Here is a 15,504-nt window from a genome sequence, read left to right as displayed (position 1 = left end):
ATTTTTTTTTCCGTTTAAAGTATTTGTGCACTGTTGCTACTACTGGTAAATAAGTTGTCTACGTCGTCGTCTGTAAATTAAAAATGAAAGTTAATTTTATTCATTAATTTTTATCAAGACATAATATATTGTAATATAAATATGATTGATAACAGATGAAAAATAACATTTCACCTATTTAACATTTGACCAATATAAGTTGCACCTTGAACTTCAATTGTAAATTTAAAAAAAAATGTAACTAAAGATATGAATATACCGACTCACTGTTATATTCTGCTGAAACCTTTATCAATTTATATGACCAGGACCCAACGTCATTAAAATTATTTTGCCACTTTAAAAACAAAAGTACAGTAATATAAGGTTAATACTCAGACGTGAGGATGGTTATTGACAGGAGTGGGGATGCTGTGGGTTATTATAGCAGGGCTAGTATCCTTTATATTGGTCATTCTCAAAAAATGTCTGTTTTTTCTGTCTTTTAACTGGAAAAGGATAAAATTTCTGCCACTGATGTTGCAGTTTATATTGATAATAATTTAACCCTAAAATAATTTATCTTGGCGTTTTGAAAGAAATACTGCATGTAGTCTGATTAAATTCTAACAGGCAAGTCATGTCACAATAACAAAATGTGTTTGGAGCTTACTTAAAACAGACACACAAAAATAAAATCGGTGTAAAAATGGCCCAATTCTTTATTTCGTATTAATTTAACGAGGCCCATTCTAGTTGAATAATTAAAATACTGTAGGGTGGAATTTGCTGATTTCTATGGTAGATACTTTAAATCACACTTTCAATTAAGTGATGTAAAAAAAATTACCATGTTTCCCTTATTGTAGTGAATAGGGGGAGTCTCAAAATATGTATTCATTTTGTTGGAAATTGTATGCATTATATAGGGAAAATGGAAATTTGGTATCTTTCTTTTGATGTAGAAAAAATTCTAGATGGTAGAAAATCGAACAATTGATACAATATGAACACTTTTGCTTCCGTCTTTGAAAATAAATATAAAATGCAGGGTGTTTCCCTTGAAAATGTAAAGTGGGAACGTCTCAAAACCCAATATATAGGTGAAAATGGTCATCTTTTGTAAGACTTTTTACGCTATGCTAAACTTTAGAGGGTGGAATATTCAATGCTACATATATAACACACATCAATTCTTCCTCTTTCAAAATTGATGAAGATAATGTGGTGTTTCCCTTAAAAAATGAAGAGGGGGCGTCTCAAAAACCCAATATATAGGTGAAAATGGTCATCTTTTGCAGAACGTTTTATGCTAGGCTAAACTTTAGAAGATGGAAGATTCAATGCTGCATATATAACACACTTCATTTTTTCTTTTTTTCAAAATTGATGAAGGCAATGAGGTGTTTCCCTTAAAAAATGAAGAGGGAGCATCTCAAAACCCAATATATAGGTGAAAATGGGCATTTTTGAAAGACTTTTTACGCTATGCTAAACTTTAGAAGATGGAAAATTAAATGCTGCATATATAACACACATCAATTCTTCCTCTTTTAAAATTGATGAAGATTATATGGTGTTTCCCTAAAAAAAAATAAAGAGGGGGCGTCTTAAAACCAAATATATAGGTGAAAATGGTCATCTTTTGCAGAACTTACGTTTTATGCTAAGCTAAATATTATAAAATGGAATATTCAATGCTTCATATGAGCATAGAACATTTCTCCCTCTTTCAAAACTGATGAAGAAAATGTGTTTCCCTTGAAAATACAAAGAAGCAGCATCTCAAAATCCAATATAAAGGTAAAAATGAATGGTCATCTTTAGCCATTCTTGTGATATTTTTCAAACTTTGGAGGATGGAAATTCAATGATATGTATATTACATTCAAATCATTTTCCTCTATCAAAAATTGAAAAAAGAAAAAAAGGTGTTTCCCTCTTGAAATATGAAGAGGGGTGTCTCAAAACCCAATTCATAGTTAAAGAGGCCATTTTATCCAAATCTTGTGTATGGATTTTTTTCCCATGCAGAGAGCTAATATTGCTTATAATGGATAAAATTTACAATCAGTAGGAGAACTAGACACGATCTCGTTGCGAGCAACGAGGAGGTCTTCCGTCCGATTTCTAGAAGAAAATATGACATCATCGACTTTGATTTTTAACAACAAAACATGATATTGAAAAAGGAGTGAAGTACTTATGCTTCATTGCATCGCTTTTTATAAGTTCTATAACATTGCTTTTTTAAATGCTTGCTTTTCCTCCAATCAAGATTGAAAAGATTAATTTTGTTTACATCTGGTCCCTAAAAACCTTAATTGGGTAACACAAGAGAAAATCATCATATTGTTAGGATAAAGAAACGTATTATACCTAATCTAGAATTATTAACCTTTCACAAAATGGCTCTCATTAAAGGGCTAAAGATAAAAATTTTTAGAGCCCTTTGATCCCCTAATTTAAGGGGCCAGCCCCTTTTTCTTGGAATCAAATGAAAGGACATTTAATTCTGAAAACATGTTGTCAACAAGTGTTTAAAAATTCATTACCGTTCTGGAGATATATGAGAAATAAGGTTTTAGGGGCCGATCCCTTATCTCCTTATAGGGGCCGTTTGGCGAAATTTTGAAGATTGCATATGGTTAAGAACATTAATTTGAACAACTTTTCTTCTGTGTTGCATAACAAAATATTTTTCCTTTCTGAGATATGGGAGATCAAAATTTTGGACTTTTGGTCCCTAAAAACCTTAATTACGTAATACATGACAAAATCATTACATTGCTTGGATACATAACTGTGAGATAAACATATTTGCTTCTATAACCTTTCACAAAATATCTCTCAGTAAAGAGCTACAGATTAAAGACTTTAGAGCCCTTTAGTCCCCTTATTTGAGGGGCCAGCCCCTTTTTCTTGATATCAAATGAAAGGTCATTTAATTCTGAACAAATTTTATTCAACAGGTGTTTAGAAATTTGTTACCATTCTGGAGATATATGAGAAATAAGGTTTTAGGGGCCGATCCCTTATCTCCTTATAGGGGCCGTTTGGCGAAATTTTGAAGATTGCATATGGTTAAGAACATTAATTTGAACAACTTTTCTTCTGTATTGCATTACAAAATATTTTTCCTTTCTAAGATATGGGTGATCAAAATTTTAGACTTTTGGCCCCTAAAAACCCTTTATTACGTAATAAATGGCAAAATCATTACATTGCTTGGATACATTACTGTGAGATAAACATATTTGCTTCTATAACATTTTACAAAATATCTCTCAGTAAAGAGCTACAGATTAAAGATTTTAGAGCCATTTGGTTCCCTAGTTTTAGGGGCCAGCCCCTTTTTCTTGATATCAAATGAAAGGTCATCTAATTCTAAACAAATTTTGTTCAACAAGTGTTTAGAAATTTGTTACCAATCTGGAGATAAATGAGAAATAAGGTTTTAGGGGCCGATCCCTTATCTCCTTATAGGGGCCGTTTGGCGAAATTTTGAAGATTGCATATGGTTAAGAACATTAATTTGAACAACTTTTCTTCTGTGTTGCATAACAAAATATTTTTCCTTTCTGAGATATGGGAGATCAAAATTTTGGACTTTTGGCCCCTAAAAACCCTTAATTACGTAATACATGACAAAATCATTACACTGCTTAGATACATAACTGTAACATAAACATATTTGCTTCTATAACATTTCACAAAATATCTCTCAGTAAAGAGCTACAGATTAAAGACTTTAGAGACCTTTGGTTCCCTAATTTTAGGGGCCAGCCCCTTTTTCTTGATATCAAATGAAAGGTCTTGTAAATATAAACTTTTTTTGCATTACATGTGTTAACAAAATATTTTTCAGAAAAGAGATAAACTAAGAAAACCATGAAAAATTACGACGTTTTTTTAGTCTCAATTTTCGGGACCGGGCGAGCTTAAACGCCTTTTGAGCATTACAAATATGAATGCCAAATTGCACATCTACAATCTCTTGTCTACAATCCCTGAAAGTTTGAACTCAATATCTTTTACCGCTTAGGAGGAGATCCCTGGACAAGCTGACCCTCTGAAAATCGCTAAAACGTCATTTTCTCAAGAACGGAAATGACGTCATCAAAATAAAAAAATGTATATTAAGTTCGGATTAATATCTATTAGATCTGAAAGTTTCACGAAAATCGGTTCAGCCATTTCCGAGAAATCGCCTGCACAAATTTTGTAAGAAAAAAAAAATAATAATAATAGGGAAAAAGAAACCGAACGAAAACAATAAGGTCTTCCGTTGGAAAACGGAAGACCTTAATAATGATCGAATCATTTGAAAATTTTTATTTATAGTGTGGTTGGATTGCATTGAAACACAACATGTTAGTAAGGCAGAATTGAGATGATATAACAGTGACAACAGTTTAATTAATGTAATACACATGCAGATATATTACAAGATTGATATCCATAAAATGTAATAACACAAAATGTTTTAACAAATACAACATGATGATATATATTTATTGCAAACTTGAAAAAAATTCAGCAACCTTCTTTGCAACTTTATAATTGCTGCTTACTCTAGCTTTATCATCACTTGTCTTTTCACTAAACAAGAAAAACACACCATCAAAACCTTTTCTTTCAAATGCAAGTTTCAAATGGTTGTATGATAGTGACGAACATTTGATCTTTTTCAAAGTTGCTTTTGAAATGACATTTTGCTTCTGTAAATACTCTATGGATTCTATAGATGGTTGAACACCATGACTAGTCACTTGAACTGTACTATAAAAAAAATCAGCGAGTAAAACATCAACTTTCCCACTACTTTTCACAAGGGTCTGAAGCATTTCAGAATCAGCTAATGAATTATGAGCTGAATAAGACTCATTCAACACTTTCTGAGCAAGATATTCTTGCTTATAACAATCAAAACCAGGATACACAACTTTAAAAAAAGGCAAGGTATCACAAAACCCCACTACATATTTACAAAAGTGGTTCCATATTTTATAATATTTCAGCTGATTATACAGTACAATAGAATCAAAACATTTGTTATTGTGTGCCACTAATACACGGCTTTTCCCTAGTAACATAACAAATTGAATAAAGTCCAAAAGAACTTGTAGTGGATGATTGTGTGACACAGCTACATTGTTATGGAGCAGCTCATTGGTTGAGGCATCAAACTTCATTCCAGTCACTCTACTGGCCTCTTCTGAAATTTCCTGGCTTGGTGTGACATATTTGTTGAATTTTTGGTCTTCACAGACTGCCGAAATTTGAATAATAGAGCTTTCTCTACCTATAAGAGAAGAAAAGGAATGAGAAATGGTTATTACCCATACATCCAAAAACATAAAAACAGCTAGGATCCCATTATGTTTATAATTCAGAATGATTTTACTTTCTCAAAAGTAAATTAATATAAGTAATAATTAGCAATATTAAAAAGTTCACTGGGATATGAACTTGGTTGCAATGGTACATAATCAGATCTTCTGAGAATTAAGTCCTTCCTTTGGTCATGTGACCTACCAAGTTCACATTCCAGTGAACTTTTCGACATTGCTATTTATTTCTTTTCTTGTGTTTCTATCCCTTAGTATTGGCAAGAGGATAGAAAACCAAGCGAGTTGGATTAAATTCATATGCCATCGCAAATCATGAGAGATCTTTTTATCATGTTTCTCCACATCTTTTGTTTAACTTTGATCTGTTCAACAAATATCATTGTTGTAAGCCACATAACACATTTACTACAATACTGGTATGTCAACAACTTTATATATGCATGAAAATTTTTTTTTAAGTTTTAAACAAACATTTCATTTTCAAATGTATTCTATATTAATTTATGAGAGAAAATTATGAAATGGCATTAAATGCTTCCAGATTATTTTTTCAATGGTATTATTTGTTACTTTTTTAGCCTAACTATGTCTATCATCGAACTGTATGTTACTAAATGTTTGTTTCTGACATCAAGTGGCATAAGAATTTATACACATTGTAATATCAAAAATTTATTGCATGAGTGATATCCATTGATTTTGAGCTAAAAATGTGATAAATTTCTTATATATTATGCTTGAAGTCTGATTATTAGATGTTTAATCGAGCTATAAAACATTTCTATTATTGATCAGAAATATACCAGCAAATAAATGATGAACTACAAAGAAAAGAGCTGTCGGCTGTTTGATGTGATTGTAGAAATCCTAGAATTCCTGATGTTGACCTGCTATTGGTAAAAATAAAAGCAAGATAATATTGTATCAAAAAGGAAACATATTGCAAACTAACATTTAACAGCAAAACTCTAAATCAAACAAAATAACAAATGAACATAATTTGTAAATTGACAGATTGATTGATTGAATGGTTCACATTTATCATTTTGGATTTTTCTATAGCTTCTATATTATCTTTAAGAGTAACAGAAGTATACGTAAAAACTTTGTTCAATATAGTTAAGAAACATAAAATCATGGTAAATATAACAAGAGGCCCATGGGCCACAATGCTCACCTGAGAAACAATAGGTATGATAAAATCAGCTTAATGAAGTCATAATACAAGCTATCTGGACAATGTACAATAATACATAATACATACTTTGAATTTACACTACCTGAGGATGCTTCCACACAAGTGTCAGCTTTCCTAGCTGATTAGTTTCTGAGAAGAAGATTTTTAAAGATTTACTCGATATATTCCTATGTAAAACTTCGACCCCCCATTGTGGCCCCACCCTACCCCCGGGGGTAATGATTTTCACAACTTCGAATCTACACTACCTGAGGATGCTTCCACACAAGTTTCAGCTTTCCTGGTCTTATGGTTCATGAGAAGAAGATTTTTGAAAATTTCTCGAAAATTTTCATAAATTCCTAATTATCTCCCTTTGCAAAAGGGCGTGATCCTTAATTTTCACAACTTTAAATCCCCTTAAGCTAAGAATGCTTTGTGCCAAGTTTGGTTGAAATTGGCCCAGTGGTTCTTGAGAAGATGTTGAAAATGTGAAAAGTTTACAGACAGACGGACGGACAGACGGAGAGACAGACAGACGGACGACAAACAAAATGTGATCATAATAGCTCACTTGAGCTTTCAGCTCAGGTGAGCTAATAACTATATAAATTAATGTAGAAATGTAGACATACTCAATCATGTTGTCTCCAGATCATAGTATACAATTGTTTTGGCGTTACAAACATCTGATGGTCCAGGAATTACTTCCATATCTGGGTCAGGTGTGTCTCCTACAATAAATGTATTATAATTGTATCACTGATATAATTATATAGTAGATGAGGAACTTACACATAAGACTACTATCACAATCACATTTGAACTAGAAACTTTGTTCAAATTATACTGCCCACCAAATACACAGTGTGTATAAAGTATGAGTCAGATTGGAATTTGCACCCAAAATTTGAAAGTCACAGGACAAACTTGGCAACTCTAATGTTTTCCTCACCTTCCCTTAAACCTTGATTACATAGTGGTATCGGTAATAAGATCATACTTTTGGCTAAATATCTAAATGATCAATCAAAAATAGATATACTCTTATAGAATTACTAAGTAAAATCACCTAAAAGATTTGATGAGTAGCTGTCACCCTCTCTGACTTCTTGGCTCCTAGTTTCTCCACTCCTTTCACTCTTTAGTTTTTGACGTTGCAACTGTGCAAAAAGAAACCAATCTAATTGTCATCTTGTAAAGTAACAAATGAATAGATTTTAATTACATGTATAAACAATTTCTATATATCTTTACTAATGAAAAGGTTTGATCATGAATGCATACGTACATATACATCTATGCCTATATGAAGTTTAATACTATAATTATGGTATATTTTGAGGGTTTTTTTGCTGTGTAAGCTTAAAGAAAATTTGTATGAAATTCATCTATATTATTTTAATATACCTTGAATTCTTTTGTTTTTGAAACTTCTCTTTTGCGATGAACATCTCTGTCTCTGATGGAGGCTAGCGAGGTTGTTGCTGTCCCAGGACTAAGTCCAAGCTTCTCATGAACCTAAAAGATAGCACTCAATCATTAAAACAAGAAAATGAAAATTATTTCATAATTACATGTACATCATCATTGATTTTTGTCCAAAAAAAAGAGAATGCTCCACTCAAAGTTTTAATACCTTTGCTACATAGTTATAGCCTTCATTTTTTTGGCAAACAGTTGCAGAAAGTCTATATGCCAAGCTTCCACTCTCACTGTAGTGCTTGTCTTTTGGAGCCTTAGATCTTAACATATTGTTAAAGCTTTCATTGCAGTTGCTAGAGTCTAGTCTGCTTAGCTTGCTGGGATCAAGATCTCTGAACAATGTCAATAAATCAGTTTTCAGTTTTTCATTCTGTAGATCTGCTCCCCATGGAAGATTCTTGTGTCTAGCAGTTTGGTTTTCCGTCATGTTACACCATTCGCCACATTTTACATGGTCACCAAACTGGTGAAGAACAACAGAGTCTTTAGATTTTTCTATTTTGTCCGTGTCTTCCTTGCACTGTGCTAGCATGTAGCTGAAACTCTTCATTATGGCCGTAATCGTTTTAACAGAAAGCTCTTTGTGTTTTGATTTTAATTTATAGGGTTTGTTGGAAATATTCTTTTTCACATGATTTTTTGTCACTTAACTTTTCAATGCAAGAACTAACTTCACATCTTGCTCTGTTGAAAGCTGTGCAATCGTCATCTCCAATCAGTGTAACAACAGGATTATTCTTGTCTTTGACTTCCTTAAGTATTTCTACAATCATGTCAGGTTCCATAGATTTCGCGGTGCCAGTCCAATTTTTCTTACATGCATGCTTGTTGGGGGTTCTGTGCTTCGCCTTCGCCACATCACATTTTCTGCATCTTTTGTATCGAGCAGAGAAACCCACAATTTTGCCAGTCCTTTTACCAATTAGAGTTGCAGTGCCTGTAATATTCAAACAGCATTAATAATTTTTAACTCTGCATGTATAATCATTATTAATATATCGTATACTTATAGAAAATATACCCTTTTCCGCCCTGTGCGATATAAACAGTAAATTCGCCTAGGGGTGTGATATAAACCCTAGGGGTGTGATATAAGATTTATATCACACCCCTCTCCGGCAATCTTCGGATGTTATATCACAACCCTTTCCGTTAATTATCGGCTATTATGATGTAGAGTTCGGTATGCGTCCTTCAACTTCGATCTCCGAGTATGACGTCAAATAGTACGTCAATTAATGTCAACTTGGCATACAAACAGCTGGCGCAAAAAATTCCATAGAAGTTTATCAGAGATGATATACAGACTTTTGGAGGGAAATCGACATTCTCTTTTACATTCAAGCTACACATGCAATATAATATATCTGACGGCTCTCGGGCTGATATACAGCGACCTCGGGCTAATATAGGATGCGATATAAACATTGCCATGTAATAATCTATATATATTGATCTGCCAAAAAATTACTTCCTGAATCATAAACAAGATAAAAAAAATATGTTTGGCCTTTATGGAAAAACAAGATTTGTTTCGCCCCAAACAAAGATTCATAAATGGACAGATTGACAGACCAACTGATCACTGTAGGGCACAGTACATTATGTACATGCAGAGCAGTCAGTTCTAATAAAATGTTGTGTCTTATTACAAAGGAATTAAAAATAACACTAAACTTTATGTAATACATCGACATTTGTTATTTACCTGACAGACTATTGTAACATCTTCCTGATCCTCTTCTCTGGTAAGCACCATCTGCAGAAGCTGTTATTCCAGTGGACTCAATACTGTTTAAAAATATTGATAAATATTGTTAAACATTAATGTACAACAGAATGACTCAATTCCATTTTTTACTGTAATTATACAGAGGGAATCTGGAGAGAGAGAGAGAGAGAGAGAGAGAGAGAGAGAGAGAGAGAGAGAGAGAGAGAGAGAGAGAGAGAGAGAGAGAGTTCCCTTGTTTAATTAGGTTTTACTTTAGTTGTATCATTTAGCTTTTCAGTTTTGTTTCCATTTAGAATGCATTGAATCTTTTATTAGGCCACTTATTTATTTTGGGTGAGCGATAGGATTGGGTGGCAGTATTATACCATTACATTAATAGATTTGTTCAAAAATGTGTTTTCATTGATAAAAAACTAAAATATATAACTATAATAATTTTTTTGGGCCTTAATGTGTAATTTGTGATGTAACATTTACCTAAGTTAACTTTAATTGATTTAAAAATCTTACTTTCAACAGTGTCAAAGCTAAATGTACATGCATGTTCATTAGAAAAAGTTCAAATATGCTTACTTGTGGCTAATAAATGCCCCTCTTCACATATAGCTTTACTGGTAGATTCCTCGGCCAAGTCTTCCAGCACAGGCCCTACTTCATCACATCTTCTTCTTATCAGGCTCTCACTGATGTTTGGCAAGTTCATTGATGTGAAAAGGTTGTTAAGTTGGACTGGACCAATTCCACTATGGTACATGCCTGTAAATTTAGAATGTGTATAGCAAATCTGTAAAAGCAGAAAATTTAAAGGCATCAAAATTTAATGGTGAATATCCCTAATACATGTACTGGCGTGCGACCAGTTCTTGCCGAGTACCATTTCTCGCCAGTACATTGTGACGTCATTTTTCGTTTATAATTTTATGTGTTCATAAAATGACATATCACAATGTACCGGCGAGAAATGATACTCGGCGAGAACCGGTCGCACGCCAGTATAGCTTTCAAATTTACAAAAAATAGGCACAATCACATTTTGCATACTTTACAATAAAATATCTACTGTTCATACAGATCTCTCTCTCTCTCTCTCTCTCTCTCTCTCTCTCTCTCTCTCTCTCATACATAAAAAACTAAATTATTTTGATTTTTAGAAAATAAGTTAATTGTGCGTTTAATTGATGATAATAATTGAATAGTTTTTTTTTAATTTTCATTATGATTCAATTTTTTTTTCACTTTTTATTTTGTGGAAATTATATGTGGTATTTAAAAAAAAGGATAAATACATGTATATTATACATACCAGTTGCCAATTTGGTGTTTACATCAAATATCTGTTGACCATGTGGTGATGAATGTGTTTTTTTCCATGGCAACTTGCACAAACCGAAGACAGTTGTAGCACCTTATCACCAAGTGCCCACAAATACCAGCTGGTAAAACTCCCACAGCATCCTTGAACTTCAATGACACATTTGCGCAATCCACGCATTTCATGTTGTTGAACAATGCTTGCAGATCTACCACATGTCTTGTAAAGTCTAAAGCTCTTAATTTTCCACTAAAAAAATGCTTCATTAATTTCATCAAACGAACCTGTTGACTGTATATACGAATGATCATCTAAAGTGCTGCCCGCAGCAGGAGTAGATTGAGTATCAAATAAAGGCACAAAAGTATCAAGATTTACGAGCTGGTCACATTCTTCACTTGATTTGTGTAAATTTTTCAATTGCTGATTATAACGTGCAACCTGTGTCGGTTTTAAAAACCTTCCTTTTTTCGTTCTGTTAACCATCTTCGACGGCCTGCCTGACAGTCGTCTGGTGTCAACGTAAACAATGCCGTAAAGTGACAAGAACTTGAAGAAGTCGTAAATTAATTCGTTGTGTCAAACTAGGTTAAACTGCTAAAAATATGCAATATTAATTTATTTTATGTTTAAAGGAAAGTAATTATTTACATTTAGATTAAACTCCATCTATTCTACATATTACGAAAGCGAGAGCAAAACGCCAACCGGAAACCATTCGAGCTGCGCAATGAGATCGAAAACGCGAACTAGCTCGGGCCTCGTTAATACATCTTAAGAGTAATGCAATCATTATTCAACCCTTATGTCTTTAGTCAATTATTTTTATTGTCCGAATAAAATAAAGGTAAAGGTATGTCCTATTAGTTCTCGTCACTTCTGTTACCAAAATGAAAATACAAAAATAACAGTTAATCGCCCTTTCCTGGAACTCTTCCAATAACCCTCAATGTTACATCATTTCCTAATGTCTCAAATTCTGAAGCGCCATGATTTTGATGAAGAAAACAGACAAAAAGGTGGGTAAGTTTGTCTCACTGGAGGTGTATGATATACATATGTCCTATATGCTACCTTCTTTATATTCATACTATTGTTTATTTCCTTTATTTGACTCAACAAAAATATGAATTAGGATTCACATAAAAGATTTCAATCTAATGATGTCACCAGAAGAGGCTATTATATTAGATCAGGGGTGTTTATATCAAATATGTCCATCCTGTTACTGTCACTCATGTTACCAGTAAATTTGTAACAGTAGTTACATATTAAGTAACAGGACGGAAAGTTGAAACTTTAATATGAAAACACTTTTTTATGTCCAACAAAAATATTAATTAAGTTTTGAAAGTTTAATTTGTAAGTTATTAAAGCATGTAAATTTTGTTGTAATATGCTGGAATTTGAACTATTTCCTATGAAAATGTACTTTTGGTAACAGTGTATACGAAGAATGCAACATAGTGGACAAACTACTCAACAAACGTGACAGCGATGCATCTTTCAGAATTTTAAAATATATCCATATATTTATTATGATAGTTCTAAAAATTTGTAACAAGGTAAACTCCTTAAAATATTTATAAATTGATCCACATTTCAAAACTATTAAACACGTTTTGGTAACAGAGTGGACAAATACGATAACATACCTCAGAAATTAAATACAACTGTCTGTCTGTCTGTCTGTCTCTCTCTCAGGAAGAAATTCATTTGAATTTATTTTGCTGACTTAATCTCACTATGCCTTTATCGGCAGCTGCAAAAGCAAAGACACTACAGGGAGAGGAGATAAAATTCACTGCTGTGTGCAGAATACTTAGAAAAAGAAAAAGAAACTAAATATCGTTACGAGTAACGAGTAATTCTTCCGTCCGATTTGTTTTATATGATACGATGTAATACCGATACTCTCTGCCAAATCTGAGATCCTGTTGAAACTAGGTTTTTTGTCTCGGGACCGAAAACCGACGAACGAAAATGATTAATGAAAATAAAAGCTGGTATTTCTTGTACATTTGCCTACTGTACATCATTGTTTATCAGGCTAGATGAAACACCAAAGAAAGTCTGTTAAAAACATGAATTGTTTTTGAACCTTTCCGTAAGTACCGAAAATAACGGTAGACAAAAAAAACAACAAAAAACAAAAAAAACTGTTAAACACATCTTCAATCAATTGACTATCATTCATAAAAGTTTCGTGTCTCAATCACTTACAGTGACTAAAATCTCGCTGGTATCAAATTTGTAAAAAGGAAAGCTACTTAAGATATTTGATATATTTCATCGGAAGAAGAATATTTTTGCTTATTTTACATTGTATAGTTAACATAAATAGGATTTTTACTGATATATTCATTCCATGTAAACTAAATACAATACGAAAATAATGATGATTTTTAGGTGCTTCCGGTGACCACCGGAAGTTACGACGTATCAAACAAAATAATGTAAACACAGATACATACTTAGGGCTATCATCCAACAAAGTTTGGTTGTTCAGGTCGTCACCGTTTTTGAGATATCGAGTAGTCAATTTTTTGTTTCTTGACAGGAAACGGACAAACAGAAATGCTCAGTGAAAATGAAAGTTAGCATTTCTTGAACATTAGACAACTTTACTTTTATTGTTTATCAATTTTACTAAAATTGTCAAAGAAAAACAGTTAAACTTTCAAACAACTTGATTTGTTTGAACCCTTCCGGTGAGGATCGGAAGTGACGGTGACAAAATGAAAGCAATTAAACGCATTTTCTATCAAATGTCTATCTTCTATGTAAGTTTCGTGTCCTGATCATTTGCACTTTCTGAGATCTCGTGGGTAAAACATTTGTTAAAAAAAGGCTGTCTGGGATAATTAAGATGTCTCACCGGAATTAGAATATTTTGTTTATTTAATATCGGATATACGACATATGTTAGGATTAATATTTATATTTCAATTATATGTGAAATAAATTAAAGGCGAAAAAAAAATTGAAGTGCTTACGGTGACGACCGGAAGTTATGAGGAACAAAACAATATAGTTTAAAGACATCTATAACTATAGGTCTATAATCCTACAAAGTCTGAATGCTCAAATCCTAATCATTTTAAGGATCTCGATGTCACAAGCTTTTTGTCGCGGGACAGGAAACGGATGACAGGAAATGAATTTTGGAACAAATGAAAGAAACTCCTCGAGATATTTTTTTTCCCTATCATTCCTGCAAATTTTATGAAAATCTATCGAGCCATCTCTGAGAAATTTTGTGGACAAAAAAGGGGAAAAGAAATCAAAATTGGTACCCAATTTTCTAGCCATCGCGAGCTCTAGAGAATGGCGCCACTGGCGTAAAAAAGCAATAGCACAACTTCAGACCATGGTCTACATGTACCTATCCTAAAAATTTCATATTCATATTTTATGCTTGTCGAGATCAAGTGGGTCGTAAAATATACAAAATTAGTGATATATCGGTGCTGGAATTGACGACGGCAAAAATATTAAAACAAAATAAATTCAGATCACTTTCGATCATCTGTGAAAACATGGTTGAAACCGGTTGGATAGTTTCCGAGAAATCGCGTGCAAAAAATGTGTGGGAAAAAAATAATAACTAGATATTATCTCGTTACGAGTAACAAGTAGGTCTTCCGTCTGATTTTGTTGAAATGATACGATGAAATACCGATACAATTTCAGAATTACCCCCCCCCCCCCTTTTCACTTTCAGATAATGAAAAAAAATCCCTAAATACGTCATCAATGGGCAAGGCAATTTTTTTTCACACGGATATTGTTATGATCAACCACTTTGCTTCTATAATGTATTACAAAATCTTGATCGGTTTTAAGTTATTTGTAATCGACTTTACGAGTTTCTTGGTCCCTAGACAAAGGACCAGCCCCTTATTGCTGATTTCATACGAAAGGTCTCGCAAATACTAATTTTTTTTGTTTTTACATCTATCTAAAATGTTGTTCAATTTTGAAATAAAAATGATTGAATATTTTTGGGGCCAGTCCTGTAGATTCTTAATCGGGACAGACATTGGTGTTTCGATTGGTGGAATCGATAAGAATCATCAATGCAGACATTTTCTCTACTACAATGCTTAACAAAATATGTCTCCTTCTCTGGATATATTGCGTCAAAAGTTCAGGACTTTGTCCCTAAAAATCCCTAATTACGTCAAAATGACTGTGGCAATGAGTTTTTCAAACACATATTGTTACGATCAAAGACTTTGCTTCTATAATGCTTTTAAAAATCTTGATCGTTTTTAAGTTATTTGTAATAACCTTTACGAATCTCTTGGCCCCTAATTAATGGGGTCAGCCCCTTTTTTGATTTCGTTGGAAAGAACTTATTATACTCTACCACTTTTGTTATATATGTCTTAACAAAATATCAACTGATAAAAAGATACAGATCAAAACGTATGACAGTTTTGATTCAAAATACGAACCCATC

The 15,504-nt window shown here is 32.9% G+C and overlaps 1 pseudogene; it reads right to left on the bottom strand.

The window, feature by feature from the left end:
- Window positions 1-4,297: 4,297 nt before the first annotated feature.
- On the bottom strand, window positions 4,298-11,797 carry LOC128169875 (uncharacterized; annotated as a pseudogene).
- Window positions 11,798-15,504: the final 3,707 nt, after the last annotated feature.

This window comes from Crassostrea angulata, unplaced genomic scaffold (genome assembly GCF_025612915.1).
Source record: "Crassostrea angulata isolate pt1a10 unplaced genomic scaffold, ASM2561291v2 HiC_scaffold_243, whole genome shotgun sequence".
Taxonomy (NCBI): Eukaryota; Metazoa; Mollusca; class Bivalvia; order Ostreida; family Ostreidae; genus Magallana; species Magallana angulata.
Note: the sequence above shows the minus strand (reverse complement) of the source record. Positions and strands in the feature narration are given on the sequence as shown.